This window comes from Pteropus medius, unplaced genomic scaffold, assembly GCF_902729225.1.
Source record: "Pteropus medius unplaced genomic scaffold, Ma_sr-lr_union100, whole genome shotgun sequence".
In the NCBI taxonomy this organism is placed as follows: Eukaryota; Metazoa; Chordata; class Mammalia; order Chiroptera; family Pteropodidae; genus Pteropus; species Pteropus medius.
The window spans coordinates 1,424,995-1,447,718 of NW_024356336.1; the positions used below are offsets into that span (position 1 = coordinate 1,424,995).

The 22,724-nt window shown below is 45.6% G+C and overlaps 1 protein-coding gene and 1 non-coding gene across 6 annotated transcripts in view; one reads left to right on the forward strand and one right to left on the reverse strand.

The window, feature by feature from the left end:
• The window catches only part of WSCD2 (WSC domain containing 2), a 99,424-nt gene that overhangs the window by 72,270 nt on the left and 4,430 nt on the right, over nt 1–22,724 (reverse strand). The gene's annotated exons all lie outside the window — the stretch shown is intronic.
• On the forward strand, nt 12,748–12,866 carry LOC120602024 (5S ribosomal RNA). Its single transcript, XR_005652622.1, has one exon. It is a non-coding gene; the product is annotated as a 5S ribosomal RNA (ribosomal RNA).

The window sequence follows — 22,724 nt, forward strand, 5'->3', positions numbered from 1 at the left end:
TTCTTTAGCATTATAGCATTGATGGGTTTCCAATGAAAAATCTGTTATTTCTTTGAGAAAGGTGTAAAGATAATGGTTGACTGCAGCCCCAGCCTTAGTATCCTGCAGAATCCACATCTCCTCCAGCCAGTGAGTAGGGTTGACACCACATTCAAGCTCCAAAAATAGGTCCTAAATGGCTTAAGCCAATCAATATAGCCTATCTCTCTCTCCTACTGCAGTGACTGGTTCAGAGACAGGCATAATCTTATTACAACCAACAGACTGGCTGGGAGAGAGAGTTTCTGGGTTCTTATGGATTAGGACATCTAGGGGACATCTTGTTACTATCAAGGCAGTCAAAGGTGAGGGAAAGGAGGAGATGTAGAGAAACTAATTTCTGATGGTCTTTGTTTGAGCTCGAATCAAGCTATGCCTGAAGTAAGATACTTGTGGGTTTTGATGTCCGTGAGCCAAAATAAACCGCTCTCTTTTTAGAAAGTCCACTTGAGTTGTTTTTTTGCCAGTTTCAACATAAAAGAGTCTTACCTGAGTCAGAGCTGTTGCAGGATTGCCACCCAAGTTTGTGAATACCTGTTGTCTGGGAAGAAGAAATCTGGGATGGAATTGAAGTTGCGTGTGAAGGATTTCTGAGACAAAGACTTGAGATGATCATGAGTCCAAGAGGCAGAACCAGCTCTGCAGAGAATACGAATGCAGCCTATGGCTTCAAGAAAGAATAAGTATAATAATGGTTCTCGCCTATTAAATATCTGGCTAGTGTTTTGTGCATTATGTCATCTGTTCTTTCTTACTATCCGCTGAGGCAGGGGTACCTATTCCCATTTACAGGTGAGCAAACAGACTTAGAGAGGAGAAGAGGCACACCCAAGGGACAAAGTGAGTAGACAACATACCCAAGGGACACAGTGAGTAGATAACAGGTTCAAAGTAGGCTTTGAACCCAGGTGAGTCTGACAGGGAAACCACCGCCCCCAACACATCACCGCCTGCTTGATGGCAGGTGCACTGGGCAGATCCTGTTCAACCTCCAGTGGATTTAATGTCTATGTCTACAAGCAAATGACAAAGTATGTGAATTTCACCAGGATTGTTTACTCCACTTAACCTTGGCAGGGTCCCAAGGGCAATAAACACTCCCCTAGAACGGCAGAGGACTTTGCTGAAGCTAACAGATGACTCTGCTTAGGTGTAGGAGCCCTAACAGAATCTCAATGCAGGAATATCCTGGGTGTGCACTCTCAATGCTGGCCACAAGATTCATGAGAAGTCTCCATCACAATAATACTAAGATCAGTCATTTAATGGGAACCTCACAGGCCTGCGAAGCATGTACAATGACGATCTCATAGTATAAACGAGGAAGCTGAGGCTCAGGAAGGTGAAGTCACTGATCCGATATTACAGAGCTAATACAGGACTCAAAGATCTGACTCTCAAACCAGGAGACTTTTCAATACTCCATGTGTAGAACCAGGCTTGGCATGAGAGAAGATTCTAGCGTTGAATAACATTTGAACATAAGTAAGAAAGTTATTCCTTTTTAATTTTCTGTCAATCCTCTGATTATATCAAGAAGAAGGTCTCTCTTTGGTGCTAATAAGTCTTTAGCCTCCCTTATGCTCTGTCAACTGCCTTTATGACAGGGAAAGCCCTCAGGTTCATAGCCACAGGCCAGCAACCCTGTCTGGATAGAATTGATCAACCTTGTTCTGTTTTTGTAGTGTTTATAGTGATTAACCTCTATTTAGGAAAAGTCATATTGATTTCATATTTGCAGGTAAATTAGTTTCTTAAATAGCTTTCAGTAAAAAAAAAAGAAAAATAAGCAAATGTGGCCAAAAATCATGAAGGTGATGTGCTGATGATTAAGTTTGAAACATTTCTCCACCACCCTCTCAGCTGAACCTCAAACTTCTGCCTCATCAACTCAGCAAATGGGAGGGTCCAGCATGAAAAGAATGGGGGCCAGGTGAGAAGAAGAGTGGGCCCCCTTCCTTCTCCATCCTTTTTCATGTCTCCATGTCACCTGGCCCGGAAGGTGAGGGGCCTCCTATGACTGATGTCCTTAGAAAAAGGGGAGATGTGGACACACGCGCAGGAAGAAAGTCACGTGGAAATGAAGGCAGAGATCGGGTGATGCCTCCATGAGCCAGGGAACGCCAAAGATTGCCAGCAACCACGGGAAGCTGGAGGGCAGGAGGATGGAGTAGGCCTGCCCTACTCCCACATAACTGCTTCCTTCATCAGTTCCATCTGCAAGGACCCTATCTCCAAATAAGGTCACATTCTGAGGTGCTGAGGGGTTAGGACTACAACATGTGAAACTAGAGGGGATACAATTCAACCCATAACAGTCCCTAAATGCATTGTGACATTTTCTTATAACAGCTCTGCAAGGTAGACTAGAATCAATATTTCATCTTACAGATGAAGAAATTGAGGTTCAGAGAGATGAAAAACTCACCAGAAGCCAGAAACAGCACATGTGTGGTGGCGGTGGCTCCAAGATTTGAATACCAGACTGCACAATTCCAAATTCTGTTTTCTTTAAAACATACTCAACTGCCTCCCTGTATTTGAATCATTCAGCTTTCTTAATAATAACTCAGTGAGGTGAGTTCTGTTATTATTACCCCTTTACAGACAAGGAAACCGAGGCTCAGAGATTTAATATGAGTAAGCCAAGGGTTGCACAGCTTGTCAGCGGCAGAGCTGAGATTTGAATCCAGGCATTTGCCTCTTAAGTTTGTGCCCTTGATCATTTCACCAATCTGCTTCTGTGAAATCCAGGATTTATTACATAGTATAGTATATTGTCTTATATATTGTATATATCATATCATTTCATTATATCTAGCTACGGAGTAAATGGGAAAGAATTTAAAGCAAACTCTGTCCACCCCAGGCCTCAGACTCTAAAGTGAGCCCTTAGAACAGCCTTGCTCTTCTCTAGCCACCCTACTGGTCATCCTCCTGCAGAACCCACAGTGATTCACCTTCACTTTGAATTTTGAAAGAAGCTAATGTTTGGCAGCCTGAGAAGGCCCAGCAGCTCTCACTCCCAGTCCAGCCAAGCCCCTAAATTAACTATGAGGCTGTAGCCATAGCGCTCACGTTGCCATGCCCGTGTCTAATATCTCCATTAAGGCCCCGAGCAGAGCCCTGGCCAAGCACATTCGCTGTGTCTTGGCACAGGGGGAAACCTCAGGAGTCCCTACAGACAGAAATGCCCCCAATGATATTGAATTCTTGGATCCCATTGCCAGCCAGGGGCAGTTTGTATTGGAAAAAAGTCAACACTGAGGAAAACAAATGATGGCAAGGACCTTCCACCCACGCCCATGTTCCCTGGCGAGAGATGCATCAGCTGCTGCCAGGGGCTCTCTGGAGATGGGTTCCTCTCTCAGCTGAACCAACTCATAGTCCAAGAGGAATAATAAGAACCCCTTATAATCAGGTGGTCCTGAGCAACGTGAGTAGGGCTTTCGCCATCAATAGCCCCTTTTCACAGAAAGACAGTTATCATTTAGTGAGTTTGTTGAGCACCTATTATGTGTCAAGCCCTGTGTGTTATAAATGCAGAGACAAGCAAGACAGAGTCTCTGCTCCACGGGACTCGAGATGGAGTGGCCAGAGGCAACGGCAGTATTGTGGAACGTCAACATAGCCACTTTCCTCTGTGCCTTGGTTCTCTCACCTGCAGAATGAGTACAGAAGTAGTTCCTATCACGTAGAGTTGTTTTGAGGACTAAATGTGTTAATACGAGTAAGAGACCTAGCGCAGAGTCTTGTATACAGAAAGCACCACGTGTGCTATGATCACCAGGGGAGGGATGAGAGACACAGAGAGGGCTGAGGAGGGCTGGCGGGAGAATGAGGTGTCAAGAGCGATACCTGAGAAGATGGCACATTAAGAAAAAGAAACCAGATGGAGAGAATGGCCAGAGCAAACATTCAGAGATGGAAAAGGGTTCCGCCAGTTTCAGGGGCAGAAAGGAGGCGAAGGTGGCTTGTACATGGTGAGTTTCAATTCTATTCGAGGATAACTGTTCTAGGCACTGGGGACACAGCCCTGAACAAGACAGATCCCTTCTCTGCTCTTGTGAAATCTCTATCATCCGTCGATGTCCTTCTCTGTGTCTTCCATGCCTTGCACCCTTACCTCCAACTATACGAATCCAGGCAACCTCTGTCTCTTGTCCGTGTTCCTGGAACACCCTCCGTACTGGCACATAGTAGATAATCAGTAAATATTTGTGGGTTGGATAAATATGGAGGGCAAGAAAGGGGATACTTGAGTATTATGACTTGGGCAGTCAGAAGAATGTTGGTGCTGTGGGGAGGAACACGAGGCTGAGAGAGGAGATATGCAGGAATGAGGGATCCCCTGGGACATAACAACCCCATTTATGCTCCTATGAGACAAGTATTATTGCCATTTTTTTTTTTTTTTGGTCTGAGTCTCCGTTTCCGGAACGGAGTTTGGAAGACAAAGCAACTTGCCAAGGCTGCATGCACAGAAGGGGCAGATACTGAACTCTGTACCTAGTGCTCTTTTGATCATATCTCTGACCCAGAGGCTCTGAATATAAGGACCACCCACGGGCTTGTTAGGAGGAAGAGTGGGGGCATACTCACATCCTACTAGGTAGCGTTTCACTGCTTAGAGACTCAGGTTTTTCTGCAAAGTAAAACCTTGCCTAATTAAAGAGCCATCTTCATTTCTGGCTGTATCTTGACAGGCACTGTTCTGGCCTTGAACATCCCACAGTGTCCCCTGTGCACCTGCCACTACCCACTCTACCACTCACCACTCCAGGGGCAATTTAATCTCTGGGTGTCCAGTTCCCTGACATCCTCCAGGAGGAAGGTCAGGAGGGTGAATTGTAGCATTAGCATCAATTATTGACCCGGAGCTGTGGCAGCCACTGAAGGACTTGGTGTGTTGCCCACGCGAGGGCTCATAGCCTTAGACAACTGGTAGGTTCAGGTTGTGCAGAGAACGCAGAAGAAATTTGCCAAACATAGGATGTTGGCTGACCTTGTTCCCGCCTCAGACAGGCCTGCAGCTGGGTGTCTGCGTGGCGTCAGATGAGCCTCCCATGGGTCGCAAGATAATTTTCAGAGGAATTAATTTTGGGTGATCTCCTTACATGTTTCTCTCATCCCCCATTTCAAGCAGGTGGCTAGTCTTGTTGTGAAGCATAACCTAAGGGATAATTTGCAGGGGGAGGAAATATACACAATCTACAAGTCAAAGACTGTTCCGGTCTTTGTAGGAGGCCAGAGCAGGGTCCAAAAACTCAAATGCCTGCAGGGGCCAAGGAATAGAGAGTGAGTCACAAGTACGGCTGAGGCGGATAACTGAATGGAAGGGGCCATGCCTGTCGGAGAGGCTGCAGTCTGCTACTCAGCTCCAGCCCAGTGTGGATCGGTGATTTTTCAACAGATATTGGACATCTCGGTTTTTATATAAAATATGACACTTTTTGAAGTTTGGAGGACAAATTAATTAATTAAAAAACACAGAAAAGGCAAAATTATAGTGACAGTAAAAACATCAGTAGTTGCCAAGAGTTGGGAGGGAGGGAGGGAAGGATACAGGGGATTTTTAGGGCAGTAAAACTGTTTTCATATGATCCTGTCATGGCGAATATGTGTCATTATACATTTGTTAAAACCCACAGAACATACAACAGAGGGAACTCTAATGTAAACTATGGACTTCAGGTAATAATAATTAACAATATTGTCTCATCAGTTGTAATGAATAACCGCACTAAGACAAGAAGTTAATCATAGAAGAAGCTGGGGGGACAGGGGGTGGGGTTGAAAGAGGATATGGGAACTCTGTATTTTGTGCTCAATTTTCCCGTAAGCCTAAAATGCTCCCCTCTCAAAATAAAGTCTGTTAAATAAACAAACAAACACAGCAAGCAAAAGCGAAACATCTGGAGGCCTCATTCAATCTTACAACTGTCCATTTGCAAACTCTACTGAAAGCTCATTGATGAGTCTGCAGTAAGTTTGGGGGAATAAGTCGGAGGTAAAGAAGCAATTTCTGTGACAGGGAACTGGTCAGAGGTTGCAAGCAAGTCTTGGCAGTGCCAGAAGGCAGTGGGTAGACCTTTGATGCTAGAAATACCAACCTGGGCAAAGGTTCCCCTGCTCTAAGCTTGGTCCAGAAGAAGCAGAGTTTCCAGACTTGGGAGAAACATGCAGGATAAGTGAATGGGGTTTGATGATGACCAGGTAGACAGGGCAAGTCCCTGGGCATATCTCTTCATCCCGGTGTGAGGGAGCCCCGGTAATGATGAAAAATTAAGTTCCTTGTAATGCAGTAGAGACTCCAAGTCTAATTTGAATTCTTTTAAAGATATTTAATAAAGTTGCTCTCTCTAGTACATCTGAATTTGTGGGTTTAAATAAGATTCCTTGATACCCACCACCCACAACCGTCCGCCTCAGTGGAAACCAGCAATCTGTCAAACCAGATTCTTAAATATGCTGGCTCCTGAAATATACAGACAGAGCTGGATTTCAACCCATTCTTAGAAAGGCTTTGCTCAAATCCAACCAAAATTCATCCACTGACCTCTCTTTCAGCTTAAGGGAAAACTAACACCTACAAAACTCCTACTATGTGCCAGCCACTTCATAAATGTTGTTTTCAGCAGTTTTAACAGCTACTACTGGTTGGGTTTACTAGGTGCTGAGCTAACTTGATTGATTAACCTGTGAGTGACCCATTGCACAGAGGGAGAAAGAGCTCAGAGAAACTAAATGGCTGTCTCTGAGGTTACCTGGCTATAAGTGGCGGAGCCAGGTGTGTTCCCCACCCTGCCCATGCTCCTTCTCCTCCTCTTTGTGATGAATCAAATCTATTATCACCATTTTCTTTCCATCTGACAATCTACTCATACACTGCAAAGCCAATTAACAAATACATTTTTTGTTCAGATGGGATTTTGGCAAGCATTTCAAAATCATCTTAAAATCAGTTTCAAAATATTACATTTGAACAATATTTGAATTGTTCCAGATGGCTAGTCAGCACAGAATGGTGGGGGAAGGTGTAGTATGGTGGAGTCAATGTATATTTCAAAGAATCTAACATATTTCCTCATTTCTGGGTCTCCAACAGTTCCCTGCATCCCCTTTATGGCCCCTTTATGGAGAGGCATGAGCTCTTATCCGATCATCTCTATCTTCCCCAGACAACGTGGGAGGCAAGAGGATAACAATAATAACAGTTATAGTTGTTAATATTTATGGAGCACTATGTGCCAGCCACTGCACGAAGCACTTGGCATAGATTATCACATTTAAATCTCAGCACAAATTTATGAATTTGGTTCTATTATTATCCTCATTATACAGATGAAACCACTGAGGCTCAGACAGGTGAAACAACCTGCCCAAGGTCATGTTGCTCCTAAGTGTTGGCTCTAGGATTTGAACCCAGGATTCTGACTCACAGACCCTACATGTTCACCATTAAGTTTTCTGGGGCTTCGACTCCTTTGAGGGGACTTTCAGTAAGCACTGACTTCTTGGGACTACCACACGAATCATACTGCCTTTTCTTCTGCCAGTCAATTGGTCTTTCAACAACTAGATAATAATACACTGAGTCCTTATTCTAGGCCTGTTGTGATGGCTACAGGGCAGAATAAAACTCAGTCTTCCCCCAAGAGCCATGATCAATGTGTGCATATGGTAAGGCCCAGGAAGAAGAGGTAATGCTGGTTCTGGGGTGGGGTGGACCCCTATGATGCCCTAACAGTACCTCATACTCTGGCCGTCCATGTCAAAACTTGCCTGTCCCCTGTTCTAGTCTCTCATTACTAATATGCCAGTGGGCTAACAGCAAAACCATAGTCTGTCTGAGCTAGAGAGAACCTGAGGAACTGTCTCATCCTCTAGATGAGACATGGAAGCCCCAGGGCACAGTAAGACTTGGCCAATGTCACAGAGCAGATCCAGAACCCAAACCCAGGTCTCCTCACTCCTCTCTCAGAGCTCTTTCCACACTATCATTGTGACAGTTAACTTTATATGTCCACTTGACTGGGCCACAAGGTGCCCAGACATTGGTCAAACATTACTCTGTAAAGGTGTTTCTGGATGAAATTAACATTTGAACCAGTGGACTGAAGAAAGCAAATTGCACTCCCAATGTGGGTGGGCATTGTCTAATCCTCTGGAGGCCTGAATAGAACAAAAAGGAGGAGTTGAGGGAGAGTTTGCTCTCTGCTGGACTGTCTTCCAACTGGGACAGCGGTCTTCCTCTGCCTTTGGACTTGGACTCGAACTGGAACATACGCCATTGGCTCTTCTGGGGGTCTAGCTTGCTGACTGCAGGTCTTGGGACTTCTCAGCCTCCATAATTGCGTGAGCCAATTATCAATCTCTATTTCTCTCTGTCTCTGTCTCTGTATTTATAAAACATATCGGTTCTGTATATCTATTAGTTCTGTTTCTCCGGAGAGCCCTGAATCATGCAATCACTCTGCAGGCAGCAGGCTGGGATTCAAGGCATATTTGACATCCAGGCGACATATTTGCCTTTTACTATGGCAATCCAGAGTTCTCCGCCATGTGGTGTACACACAGTCATAGTATTCCACGAAGCACTGTTAGGTGGTTCACATATCAACTTTTCTTAAAATGTCAATAGTTATGTAATTATTTTAATGAGAATAGTTATAAAGATTACAAGTGAACATCGAACCTTGATTTTACATGTATTATCACTTAGGATGAAGCTGAGTAAAATAGTGAGTTGATGTAAGATCCATTTAAAGACAAACATACAGCTCTGGGAAAATTATTGAAGGGAAACCAAGAAGTGAGGGAATTTGGGAACATCATTAATTCAAAAAAAGAGACATGAATGGAGAGGATTTGGGGTATGTGGGAGAGGGGTATGTGGGAGAGGATTTGGGGTATGTGGGCAGGGCAGTAGAAGGGTATTTTCCCTCTGAGAAGCTTCTTAGAACGCTTTTCAGGGAGCAGAATAATGCCCCTCAAAGATATCTACATCCTAATCCTCAAAACCTGAAAATTTGTTACCTTCTCTGCAAAACGAACTTTGCAGATGGAGTAGATTTAGGGTTTTGAGATGGGGAAGCTATCTTGGATTAACCAGTGGGCACAGTGTCATCATCACGGTCGTTATAAGAGGAGGGCAGGAAAGTCAGAGTGGGAGAAGAAGATGTGACAACAGAAGCCAAGGCCAGAGTGATACAATTGCTGGCTTTGAAGAGAGAAGGGGGTCACGAGCCAAAGAATGTGGGTGGCCTCTAAAAGCTGGAAAAGACAAGGAAATGATTTTCCCCTAGGCCTCCCTCCCAAAGAAACTTGGCAGACACCTTGATTTTAGCCCAGTGAGACCCATTTTGAACTTCCAACCTTCAGAACTGTAAGAGAATAAATGTGTGCTGTTTTAAGCCTTCAAGTTGGTGATAATTTGTTACAGCAGCCATCGGAAACTCATATACCCTTCGTCACCTCTAAAGGGCCATTTAGGCACTTTGAAGACACCCAGGCGGGGGGCAGGGGCTCTCCACTCTCCCTTTCAGTGCCTCTGCTTTCCCACCTTCAATAATAATGCGGATACCTTCAACCTATTACTACAATTGTGTGTTGAGCATCACGCTTTAACCAGCCTATGGAAAGCCTTCCAGAATCGAGGCAGGTGGCAGCATCACCCGTCCTCCATTTGCCATTTCCACATCTACTCCTCCCCTTTTCCTCCCTGCTCTCTGTTGCGGGGTAGTCTGCATGGACCACATCTATCTAGGGAGTGGTTTGCATGGACCATAGCAACAGGTGCTCTGGGTCTCTGGCTTCCACTTGAGTTTGGCCAGTAGGAGGCACTGGCAGGAGATGGACAGGTGGGTAGAGAATGGTCAAGGCATTCCTTTCTCCAGTACCTCTCTCTCTGTGGGGCCACCAGGGTTGGCACAGCCCCTTTACTGAAGACCACAGCTCCTGCAGGTGGCTCTCTCCACACAGCTCCTTTTTCCAGGTTCCTGTCACTGTTCCTAGCCTTTGCCTTTTCAGGACTAGGGGTGGTAACAGCTCCTTCTGTCACTAACCTCGAATGCTGCACCATCCTTTGCAATTTCCTCACCATTATTAAACTCTCACCCTCTGTCTAATTTGAGTGAGTCATCACTTCCTGCCGGCCTCCCAACTGATGTCGCAGAATGCAAACATGACACAGACAAGTTCGGTCTCTTATGCAATGTTAAGAACCAGGCAGTGGGAGAGCCAGCCTTGGAGTCCATGTCGTCCAAAACCCTTGGCCGGAGGTTGCCAGCATGGTCCATGGCTGTGGGCTATAGCCAGGAGAAAGAACGTATTTACTTATTTTTCTATTTGTATTCTTTGCCAATAGTTAATGATTAGGAGCTTTTGAATACAAACCCAGAGTTCTTGCTTCTCTTGAAGGATAAGATGGGCCAGCACTGTTCTAAGTGCTTTGGTGTGTCAACTCACTTTATCCTCACAATAACCCCACAAAGTAAGTACTAGCATCAACTCAGTTTTCAATATGGGGAAACTGAGGCACAGAGATTCAAGCACTTGTCTGAGATTACTCAGCTAGCAGGTGGAGGACCTGGGATCCGACTTAGCTCATCACTTGACAATGGTAAAACGAGACTTCGGATGTGGCACAGGCTCCCCACTTACCTCTGTCTTCAACGAACCTGCCTTAGGTCACCTGCCTGGCTCCCAAAGGCATTTAAGTGGGCTCTTCTCTAGCTCCAGCCAAAGAAACCCCAAGCCCTCCCCTTGGGCTCCTGGGATGGGCCTGGCTCATCCCTGAGAGTCATGTTCACCCCAGAGCAGGCTTAGCCACCTAGAGCGGGGATTTATCATTCTCCCTAATGTGGCTTACTCTGAAAATGCTGTGCCTACAGCTCAATTACACAGCATTGGTGCCACCCAACCCATAAATTTCTCCAGCCGCATTGAAGATTTCTGATCGTGTCCAGCGCCTGGTTGGAGCCAGCGGGAGCCTGTGGCTCACATCCCCATGCTCATGAACACACAGAGCCCTTGTTCTCTTGGCCCCCACCCTGACCTGCTCATGCTGGACCCTTGCCTCTGCTTGCCTGAATGGGGCCTCTAACTTTGTCCTTCTTTGGGCACCGTCCCCGATCAGCCCGCCAATGGAGAAAACAAGCCACGCAGAGGCGCTATCTAAAACATCTCTGAAATCAGAGCTGGCTGGGCCTCATTCTCCTAGTGTGTCGCCTTTGGAATGGGCAGTTTTGCTGGGTTTTGTTTCCTCTCTCTCTCCTCTCTGCGCTTCCTCCGGTTTCTGCCTCTGAGCATCCCAGGGGAGGAGAGTTCGGCTAAATGCCCTCATTGAGAGGGTAACTCAAGCATCCCACACCTTCACCTGGGTCCAGGAGGGCAGCGATGCTGTGAAAGGGGATCTATGGCCCTCTTATCACGGAGTAGCTCTCCCGTCTGGCCCCAGTGTGGGCAGGAGGAGGCGGGGAAAAATGAAGGGAACTACTAGAAAGAACTGGTTGGATCTCAGGGGGGGCCAACGCAATTTCCAGAAGAAAAGATGAGAAGTGTTATCTGGCCAAAGAGAGCAATTAAATTGGCCATTCGCCTATGGAGTAGGTTTTCATCTCCAAAACTCCCAGAGATTAGAAAGGGAACTGGATTAGTCCCAGGGAGTGCCTCAGCGGAGTCTCCAGGCACCAGTGGTCACTAAATATTTATGTGGTACCTTTGTGTGCAAGGTATTCTGGGAAATGCCTGGGAAGGCCTCTCGGCTGGGGGCACCGGGCAGAGTGAGGCCTAGATTCTAATCTCGACTTTGATTTTAACTGGCTATGTATCTTGGCAAGTCCCTTTCCCTCTGGGCATCAATTTCCCCAGATCTAAACTGAGAGGGTGGGTCCAAACGATCTTAGCTTACCCATCTTTGATCAAGAAACGAATGAAAAGCATTGTAGAGATGGACGTTGGTGACGGTGGCACAACATTATGAGTGTATTTCATACCACTAACCTGTGCACTTCTAAATGTTTAAGACAGTAAATTTTGTTATGTGTATTTTAACAAGATAAAAAAAATTAGGAAGAAAGGTAGAAATTTTTTAGAAATTCTTTTTAGAATGGATGCATTATCTATTATGTGGCTAACACTGTACAAAAAAGATGGCAGACAAATGACAGCTCCTGCCTTAAAGGGAATAGTTTACCTCAGGAAGAAGAGAATTTTTTTTTTTTTTTTTTTTAATTCCAAGGATCTGTAAACTACATCCAGAGGGCTAAATCCCATATCTGGAGTTGACTCTGTTTGTAAATAATATAAAGTTTTGTTGCAATGTAAAAGGAAAAAAGGGAAAGAGGAAGAGAGAAAGAAACCAACTCTATATGGTAAAGTCTGACATTTACTGCTTGTTTTCTACCCTACATACACCTCTTAGCTAACAGAACCTCTATCTTTGAAAGGGGCAGCGGTCCGCCAATTCCCAGGGAACATTATGACTAGTCCCATTTTGTCCCCCAGAGGACATTTGGCAAGACATTTTTGGTTGTCACAGTTGAGGCGGGAGGTGTTCCTGATGTCAGATGCTGCTCAACACCCTGCAATGGCCAAGCAGCTCCCACCTCAAAGAATGATCTAGAACAAAATGTCGGTAGTGCCAAGGTTGAGAAACCCTGTTCTAGAGGGAAGAAGCAGAGCATAAACGAAAATAAAGTAGTCATCTATGGCCATGCTACCCTGAACAAGCCCAATCCCTTCTGATCTTGGAAGCTAAGCAGGGTTGGGCCTGGTTAGTACTTGGATGGGAGACCACCTAGGAAGACCAGGTGCTGTAGGCATAAAAAATAAGGGATTGTAAGTTGACAAGGTCCTTGCAATCTGTGAGGTCAACCAAGGGTTGCCTCGCCTAAAAAAAAAATAAATAAATAAGTCAATTGCATGGTAGAATAGAAAGTGTTAAGAGCTATGTAGACAGAGCAGAGAAGAGGACCATGAGGTGGGGTGTGGGGAATGCCAGGAACGGGGATGGAGGTGGAGAGAAGGGGTTGGATTTACTGAAGATCTTATGTGGGGTCGGAGAGGGAGAAGGGAGTCAAAGGTGACTGCAAAGCTTTTGGCCTGAGCATCTGGAGGTACTAATAAAAAGCCCCGCCAGTATGTCTTCATAGCCATTCTTAACTTTCCCTCTGATGCCAATTGCTCCTCCATTCTCTATGCAGCAGCCAGGGCAATCTTTAAATAGAAATTTGAGGTCTCCATTTCCCTTCTAGAACGCCCCCAGGGCTACCAAGTGCCTCGTGGTGCCCACTCTGACCCAAAAGGTCTACTGTGACCTGACTCCTCCAGGTCCTCTCCTCAACCACAATGCATCTGATCCACCTTCTCAAACACACCAGGCTCTCACCTCTCCCATCTGTCAGGAACACTGTCTTCCTCCTCCACCCACCCTGCCCTCCTGCCTGATCTTCCTCCACTAGAAAGGCTTGGTTTGAATGCCACCTCCTCCAGGAAGCCTTCCTGGACACTCTCCTCTGGGTGAGGGGCCTCCTTTGAGCTTTCACAACACCCTGCCCTTCCTCCATCAAAGTGCTGATCTGCCGGTTTGTCATTTCCTGCCTCCTCCACCTAGTGACCTCTGTGAGGGTGGGCATCAGAAGATTCTTATTTTACCACATCGTCCTAGTTTCCTGTGACTGAGGGGTTCCCAGGACGCTGAGACTTTCAGTGCTAAAATTGGGAAAATCCTGGAAAAAACAAAACCAAATTAGCCACTCTAACTGTATCCCTGATGCTTATCGGTGTCTAGTCCAAGGTAAGCTCAATTCATATTTGTTGAATGAATGATGAGTAGGAGATTTACAAATATTTTTTAAATGGATGGATGAATGAAGTTCATCATGAAGGAATTAATAATCCAAAACCATTATCCAGATTTCTGGAAGCCCCTGGAACACCCCAACCCTAGTCCATCCTGACTTGTGCTCCAAGGATGTTATCAAAATCATGATGTTTTTGCTCTCCAGTTTCAAGAGTAGGCTCCAGGCCCACCTTCTGTACCAAGACAAAAGTGGCTTGGGTTGTGTTTGCACATGTAAATTTGGATCCCTGAGGGCTTAAGGGACAGAGAGGGGCACAGCCCATCCCGGAAGAGATTTGTGGCACTAGAAGTAGAGAATAATTTGGCTTAAGACAGGATGGCTGAGGATATTCTCTGCATAAAGCCGAAGCGGTATGGTCCAAATGGAGTCCCCCAGATGTAAGTATCTGGGGGGACACAAAGGATCATTTCATGAGACCCATGCCCCATATACAAAAGAAAATGCAAAACAAAAGTATACAATTTGATGAATTACTGCTTAATGAACACATGTTCATGTAACCATCTTCCAGGGCAAGAAAGGGAACGTGGAGCTCCCCAAAGCCCTTTCTGGCTCCTTCCCCAACCGAGGCAACTAACACCCTAACTATTATGGTTGTTTCTTCCTTGTTTTTCTTTACATTTCCACCTAACACTGCATCCCTAAACACTCTAGTTTAGCTTCTATGCTGAGCTTTTTTTTTTGTAATTAACATTATATAGCATATGCTCTTTTGCATCTAGCTTTTTTTGCTTGGCCATTATTTTTGCATAATCCATCCTTTTGTGGCACGTAGCTGTAGTTTGTTCGTTTTCGCTACCGTGTACTATTCCATGGCACGACAGAACCTCATTTCACTTGTCTATTCTACCAAAATGGACATCTGGCACTCAGCTGCTCACTTCGGTTTTTCACTATTATGACTATTATAAAAATATAAAAAAGAACATATATCTTCATTTCTGTTGAGTCTATATTTCAGATGAGAGGATATATTGTGCTGCTTTATTAAATGCTGCCAAGTAGTTTTCCAAAGCAGTTGTATTAATTCACAGTGTATGAGGCTCCTCAGACCTCCTTTTAAATTTTAGTTAATAACCACAACTTCGTGCTGTATGTATGTGGTAGCCTTAGAGTATGAGCTTAAAAAGGGAGCTAAATGTTTCCCTGACCCCTCTCGAAGACACAGACTGATAGAGGAGACACAAGTTGGTTACATCATCACACAGCGCTGTAATCGCAAGCCCTGAAGGAATGATATGGAGCTTGGAAAGCTCATGGCAGAGGAGAGCTGACCTGGGCAAGGAACGCCACAGAGAAATCTCAGTAATGCTTCACCTAAGACCAGAAGGAGAAGTTACAATTAAGCAGGTGAAGATGGAGAGGGAAGTGTGCCAGGTAGATGGCACAGCATGTACGAAGGCCCTGAGGTGGAAGGGAATGAGATGAGTTTAAGGAACCAGAGAAAAAAGGCCCAGAGAAGTCAAGAAAGCCTCCCTAGGTGACACAGTACGTTAGTAGCAGAGCTGGGTCTAGACTCCACTGCTAAGGGGTCCCTGGCACCCATGGGTTTATGTGAATGCAACTGATTTCCTTAGGAGGTAGAGCCCTTCACAAGAGGCAGGGCCTCTGGATTCCTGTACACTGGAGTTGAAATCTCTGCTGTGCTGTGACCTAGCTATGTGAGTCTGTTTCATCATATGTGAAAAAGAGGACAGTGATAGTAGAGCCACCAGCCTCAGGGCTGCCATGAGCAGCAAAGGGGGCTGTGCTCAGAAAGAGCCTGGCACAGAGAGTACTCTCAGTGCTCAGTATGAGGAACATGATCATCTATCTCCCTCTCCCCAGGCTGCTGGGGCTGGAGTATTATAGGAAGAGCTACTTTGTTGAGTACCTACTATGTGTCCGACATCCCTTTTGGAGGCAGGAGCTATGAGGATCTGCATGTTGCGGATGAGCAAACTGAGGCTCAGAGAGGTGAAGTGACTTGCCTCAGTCACACAGCAGAGAGTGGGAGAGCCAGGACGGAACTCTCCTTTATTTGAGGGATGGCAGCTGAATTACCTTCTCAGGCTCTGCAGGGGAGGTTTTATCCCAGGAAATCAATAGTGTGAAGCAAGAAATCAGAGAGAACATTAATAATCCTAGGCAGCAAAATGAACTGCTTTGAAGCAACCATTCTCACTGAATCCCATCCTCGGAGCCTATTACAAATGGCGAAGTAAAAAGGTCTGCCTGTGGCCATCCAAGGGGATGGTAACAGCATCCAACGCATGACCCGGGATTCTAGAACAATGGGCCGATGTGTCTTCTGAAGTCATCTGCAACATGATTTCTCTATGGTTCTGAAAGAACAGGCTCCGTGTCTCCCACGCTGGCAAGACCTGGCCTTATAACATTGGTCCCTGGCTATGGGGATTAGTTCCAGAGGGCCCCACATCTCAATTCCAGGATTTCTTGGAATTGAGCTTGCAGCTGGCACAATGTAAGCATAGAACTGCTGATGGGCATTTGTGCCCAGAAGAGAGCCAGAGCCAGCCCGAGAAGGAAACCAGCACAAAGAAAAGGGGAGTCATGGGGGTGATCACTTTGTAAGGTCTATAAATGTCTAATCACTATGTTGTAGACCTGAAACTAATATAATATTACATGTCAACTGTAATTGAAAAATAAATTCTAAAAAAACAAAAAATGAAAACAGGCAAAGAGATAAAGAGTAAAGGAGAATAAAAAAAAAACTTGGAGGGAGGAAGAAGAGAAAGCTGTGACTCTGTTAAACTCCTGGATCTAGCCAAGCCTGAAGCTGGTTGCCAGTTACATAAACCAATATGTTTACCTTTTATGCCTGAGAAAAAGAGTGTACTGATATTTAAGTCAGATTTTCTGTCTCTTACAATCCAAAGAATCCCGATGAATATAAATGCTACCACTATTTCCATTTTACATGAGTAACTGAAGGCTAAGGGGATTAAAGTAAATTACCCAAGGCCATGCAGCTGTGAATTGGTAGCACTTGGATTTGAGCAAGATTTGCCCTAAACCTGAATCAGTTAGGTCAGAAATCTTGGTCTCCTACAGGGCTGTCCCTTTTTCTTTAGGAGCTGAGAGTTGGGGATTTTAGAAATATTATATGTTCAGAGGCTCTGGTCCACTGTGGTGTGTTGGGGAGGCCAGGAAGGGAGGAGAGACTGCATTAAGATGAGATATATAATTATTATTTAAATCAGTTCAGATGCCATAAGGAGTAAAAATCAAAGCTTTCTGTGGCATTTCCCCAGTGCCATATTTTAATTTTTTCTTATCAAACACGGCTGGCATTTGTTTTTCATAAAAACTACTTTAATTAAAAAAATTCTCTAATAAAAGTTAAAAGAGCCCTTAGGTCATCCGGCGACAATGGAAGGAAGACAGGAACATTCCAGCAACTTAAAGCAGATTAAAAAACTAAATTTGTTGACTTTTTCCAAAGCTCACCTCTCCCTTGGAAGGCTTTATGTTTTGCATAATGAGGCTGAAATCCTGAAGTCACTGATGCCCTCTCGGCTCCCTCTTGGTTGGGATTTCAATGGGCTCCCACCTCATGTCAGGGTGAGATTTCTTCTTGTTGCTCCGGCCAGAGTTTAATTGAATTATCTCACTCCCTGTACTTAAAATCTTTACAAGGCTTCCCACTGCTGGAAGGAAAAAGAGCAGAGCACTCATGGGGCCCACAAGGCCCTGAGAATTGTCGACTTTAATCGTGCACCAGCTCCTTCCCACCCCAGAGCTCTAGTGTCCATGGTTCGTGTCACTCTCTTCACGTCAAGACCTTTGTACGTGCTGTTCCCTCCATCTCCCCAGCCCTCTTCGCCTGGTTAATCCTACTCACTCTTCAGATTCCAGCTCGTTTTCCCCTTTCTTGGGGAAGCCTTCCTTTTAAACGTCCTAATTTTTGCATGCCCAGAGTCAGATATTTTCCTTCTTGGCAGTTACTACAAGTTGCAATTATGTGGCAGGCTCAGAGTCCTCTTCGGCCTGGTTTCTGCAGGTGACTCGCTCCCATGTGAATTAGGGGAGCAAATGTCATGAGATGTCATGAGCCAGAGGCCAAGTACAGACAGAAGGTGCTTTGATTTTCAGCAACACCTTTAGTTCATTTGCAGATGTCCTCATTTTACAGATGAGAACACGGAGGCCCGAGGTTGAAGCACTGGCTATAGTGAAGTCGCTAGCATCTGAACCCTTTGTCTGATGACAAAGAATGTTTACTTCCTGAGTGCTTGCCACATGCCAGATACTCATCTAGGTGCAGAAAGACGTCCCTTACTCAACACAATGAAAAAGAAAGAGTTCCACATGAGTGAATTTTCCAGACACCTGAGGCTTCATACACAGAAGCACGTAGTTCACCGTGAGATCAAAATATTTTATACGATTAATTATTCGTTGCCCTTCTCTCTTCCTACTGAATGGAGGTGAACTGTTTCTGAGGGCTATGCAGAAGCAGCGGCATTTCTGCTGCTCTGTAACACAGCACATCGCATTGCAATAGCCCCTCCTGATCCACGGTTTCACTTTCCATGATTTCAGTTACCCACGGTCAACTGCAGTCCAAAAATGTTCAATGGAAAATTCCAGAAATAAACGATTCACAAGTTTTAAGTAGGCACCGTTCTGAGTAACGAGATGAAATCCCTCACCATCCTGATCCGTCCCTCCTGGGACTTGAATCCTCGTTGCGCACGCTTCCCGCCCATTCGTCACGTAGTAGCCGTCTGGGTTATCAGCTCGACTGTCATGGTATTGCAGGGCCTGTGTTCAAGTCACTCTCATCTTACTTAATAATGGCCCCAAGGCACAAGAGTAGTGATGCTGGCAATGCAGGAGTCATAAAGTGCTTTCTTTAAATGAAAAGGTGTAAGTTCTTGATAAGAAAAAAAATTGTATGCTGAGGTTACTAAGATCTCTGGTCAGAACAAATCTTCTATCCTTGAAATTGCCTCATTTCTGAATTAAGCTTTATCATAGGTATGTATGTCCAGGAAAAAACATAGCATTTAGGGTTCGATTCTATCCTCAGTTTTAGGCATCCACTGGGGTTCTAGGAACGTATCCCCGTGGATAAAAATGAATGACTACACATGGTTCTTTAATCAGTTACACTGCTCTATACCACTGAGATGAGCACAAGCTAGTGTGATGAGGGGGTCATTTGACCCCTGTATTAACTGCCCCACCACTGTGATTTTTTCGTTTTCATGCTTATTTTTATAATTTCTTCATCTGTACCCTGGTTCTCAAGCTGTCAACTGTTGCTGCTGGCTGCTGTCACTGTGCTTTCTCTACCATGCCACATACTTCCACAGGCTATAAGGCTGGGACATCAGGCCACTGAGATTATCAGAATGGTGTGCAAAGTAAGAGTCAACAGGCTCTGAGTGAAGAAATGTTGGCTCTTTTCTGATACGAACACTGTGGCAATTCAATGGGACAACATTCTTTTCCTGCTTTATATGTAGTTTCCAGGACAAGTGGCCTGAAGTTATGGCGATACACCTAAGAGCTTTGTTAAAACGAAAGCAAGTCTGGTTGTCCCAGACTCTGCATTTTCTCCTTGTCCACAAGGTAGGCATTCAAATGGCAAAGAGCTCAGGCCACAGACTTGTAAAATGGACATTCTGTGGGGAAGAAATCAGGGTCATCGCAGCAAAGTGGGGCTCACCTTGGAGACAACCCAAGAGAAGGAGAAACATGAGTGATCTGCCAACTTCGGAAACTTCTACGCGGTTCATCATGGCAAATGCCACGTGATCCTAGCTTTCCGGAGGTGCAGAGACTTTTTGTAAATCTGAAAAGCCAGAGCCTGGTGCACACAGCCCTGGTGACCCAGACTCACCCGTGTCACCTGCTGTTCACTGTCATAGAAGAAGTCTCCCAGTCATTCCTCTTCCCCCATACCCACCCAGACGGCAGCCTCACCATCAGACCCATGTTTGCCATCACTAGGCCTGTGAGGGTGGACCCTGGCTTGGCTCATGTCACTTCCACGTTGATGAATGAGAGGGAGAAGAATGGAAACCTTCCTCTGAGGTGTTCCTGAAATAGTTCATTCCTCTATCTGGGAAAGATAGTGGTGATGTAGCAGAGAGGAGAAGCAGGAGAGAGGAGTGGCTAAGACTCAGGCTTTGGGGTCGGATAGACTGGACTCAAATCTCAGCTCTACCACATACTGGCTATGTCACCCTGAACAAGTGAATGGTGTCTCCGAGCCTCAGCATCCTCGCCTATAAAGTGGAGACAGAGGTTCCCTAACTCATGAGAACTCTGAGAATGGAAGTGAAGCTCTCTTACAATGCCCAGCACTGTGAACTCCTATCAAACAGAGACCATGAAGATGATGATGCTTTCCATTAACATCACTGTCATCAGGAGGGTCAGCAAATTGGGGTCCTTCAGGACCACCTCAGAGCAGAGGCCAACACATATTAAGTCTTTGGTGGCTACTCAAATTAGAAGAGAAAATGGGACCATAAAAGGCCAGACCGGAAAAGTCCTTAATGATTATATATAATTCTTCTCCCATTCCACAGGTGGGAAAACTGAGGACCCAGAAAGGGAAGAGACTTGCTTAAGACCCCTGAGTCAGTCAGAGGGTGGCAGAGTGGGGACCCAGATCTCTTCACTTCCATCCAGGAGTTCTCTTCTTCACCCTGCACTCTTAGGACAACAGAGAGAATTTAAAGGAAACAGTAAATACAATCTTTGGGAGCTGAGCTAGAAACTTGAACGTCAAGATGAGAGAAGTGAGCTGGGTCAGGCCCTCCTGCAGCTGGGGACTCCAGGATGCATTTCTTGGAGTTGGGGCTGGGAGAGGCACACAGCTGTCCTCCCGGATTTGCAGGTATTAAGAACATAGTCACCTGCCTCCCACTAGCCGGGTGGCCTTTGGGACATCTCTTCCCTTTTCTGAGTCTCCACTTCCCCACCTAAAAATTCTCTCAGCTCAGAGTCTTTGGAGGTGCTGCCCCTTTCCTGATCCTCTGATGTCTCACCTATGGATGAATGTCAGCCCCATCTGTCACTTGATCACAGTGACTCACCCAAGTATGTAGAATTCTTGCCTTTTGTCTCTTGGCTAAGTCCAAGGACATCAGCTAGGCTTTTTAACTTAGAGGTCTCCTTTGTAAGGAGGAGGAGAAAGAGAGGAGGAAGAAGGACAGCTGTTTATTGTGTTTTCTGATGTCCCAGGCACTGTGTGAAGGGCTCTGTCAACATGACCTCCTTTGATTCTCACAGCAACCTGGTTGGGAGGTGGTGGCCAGACATGCTCCCAGGGAGGGGTCAAGCCTGGGCTGGGTCCCAGTCTGATCTCTCTCCAGAACCCAGGTTCCCCTGCTTCCCCTCCAGAGTGTAAACTCCTTGAGGACAGAACTGGGGTCTCTTATATCTGTATCTTTAGTGCCCAGCACAGAGTAAGACACAAAATATTCTGAGCAAATACTGGGTAACAGCAAATAACTGATGCTCAACAAATGAATACGTGAAAGAAGGAATGAATGAATAAGCAAATGCCCCCTCCCCCATCTAAAAGACACTTTCCATTTTTGTGACAAGATTCATTCCTGACTACCTGACATTCAGGTGAGTTAAGGGAGAAATGTCAAATGCATGCTAGGATGTCAGTATGTCAAACATGCCTGCTAGCATTGGGGAGGCAATATGGTCTCTGACATTAGGTGATCTGTGTGCAAAGCCCAGCTATGCCTCTTTTGGGCTGTGTGACAGGTGCAAGCCAAACCAGCTCTCAGAGTCTCACAGATTATAACAAAAGATCATGATAGAAACTACCTCAAAGGGTTGTAATAGATTCTCTCTCTCTTTTTGGCATGGGGTGTAGTATCCGGTAAACACTCCATAAACACTATCTATTATTGCCTATTATCATTATTATTATTTATTATTATTACTGCTAATGTTGGGATGAGCAGAAGGCAAGGTAGTAATGAGATACCCATGGTGAGAAGTATGGGTGTTCATTATGCAGTTCTGAACGACTATCAGGGGTCAAACAGGAGAAGGATACCCGGACTGCTGGTAACGACTTTGGTTAGCTGTAACTACAATAATGGGGCATACAAACAACCACCAAACCCCTGTGACACACAATAAGAGGCATTTATTTAGCTAACCTGTTCGTGGCCAGCTGGAGCATGGCTGAACCAGGCTCACTGAGGTTTGGGCTCAGGGTGGCTGGACATGTGTTCATTCTGGGGCCAGGCTGAGGGAGCAGTAGCTACCTTGAGGGAGTTCTTCTCCCAGCCACTGCAGAAACATGCAAGGCCCCCTGAGGCCTAAGCTTGAAACGGACACACTGTCCCTTCCACCTCACCCTCATGGCCAAAGCTGGTCACATGGCCAAACCCAAAGTGAGGGAGCAGGAGCAGAAATCCTGGCAGCCCCTTGAGAGGGGAGAAGGGTGAAGTCATGTGGCTGGAACACAGGGAAGAAGGAGGAATGGGGGCCAGTAACGCCTGTGCAAACCAAATCTTACACTAGGGCCTCGCACTGTCCTGCCCTCATCAGCTTCCTCTTCAGGCCCTGCCTCATCAGCTCTTGGACAAAATCTGGAAGAGATCCTTAGCACTCACATGTGTAGTCCCTGGGGACCCCATCCCCATCTTTGCGACATCTGGACCTGCTCTGGGGAGTCGTTAATCTCTGGCAATTTCTTTTCTCACTTGATTTGTTTATTTAAGGAAAACAAGTTGCTTCTAATTAGAAACACTGCGGTCGAGATGTTCCATGCATCCTAGGCTGCTGATTTCCAGAACTTCTACCTAAAATTCTACCTGCACTCCT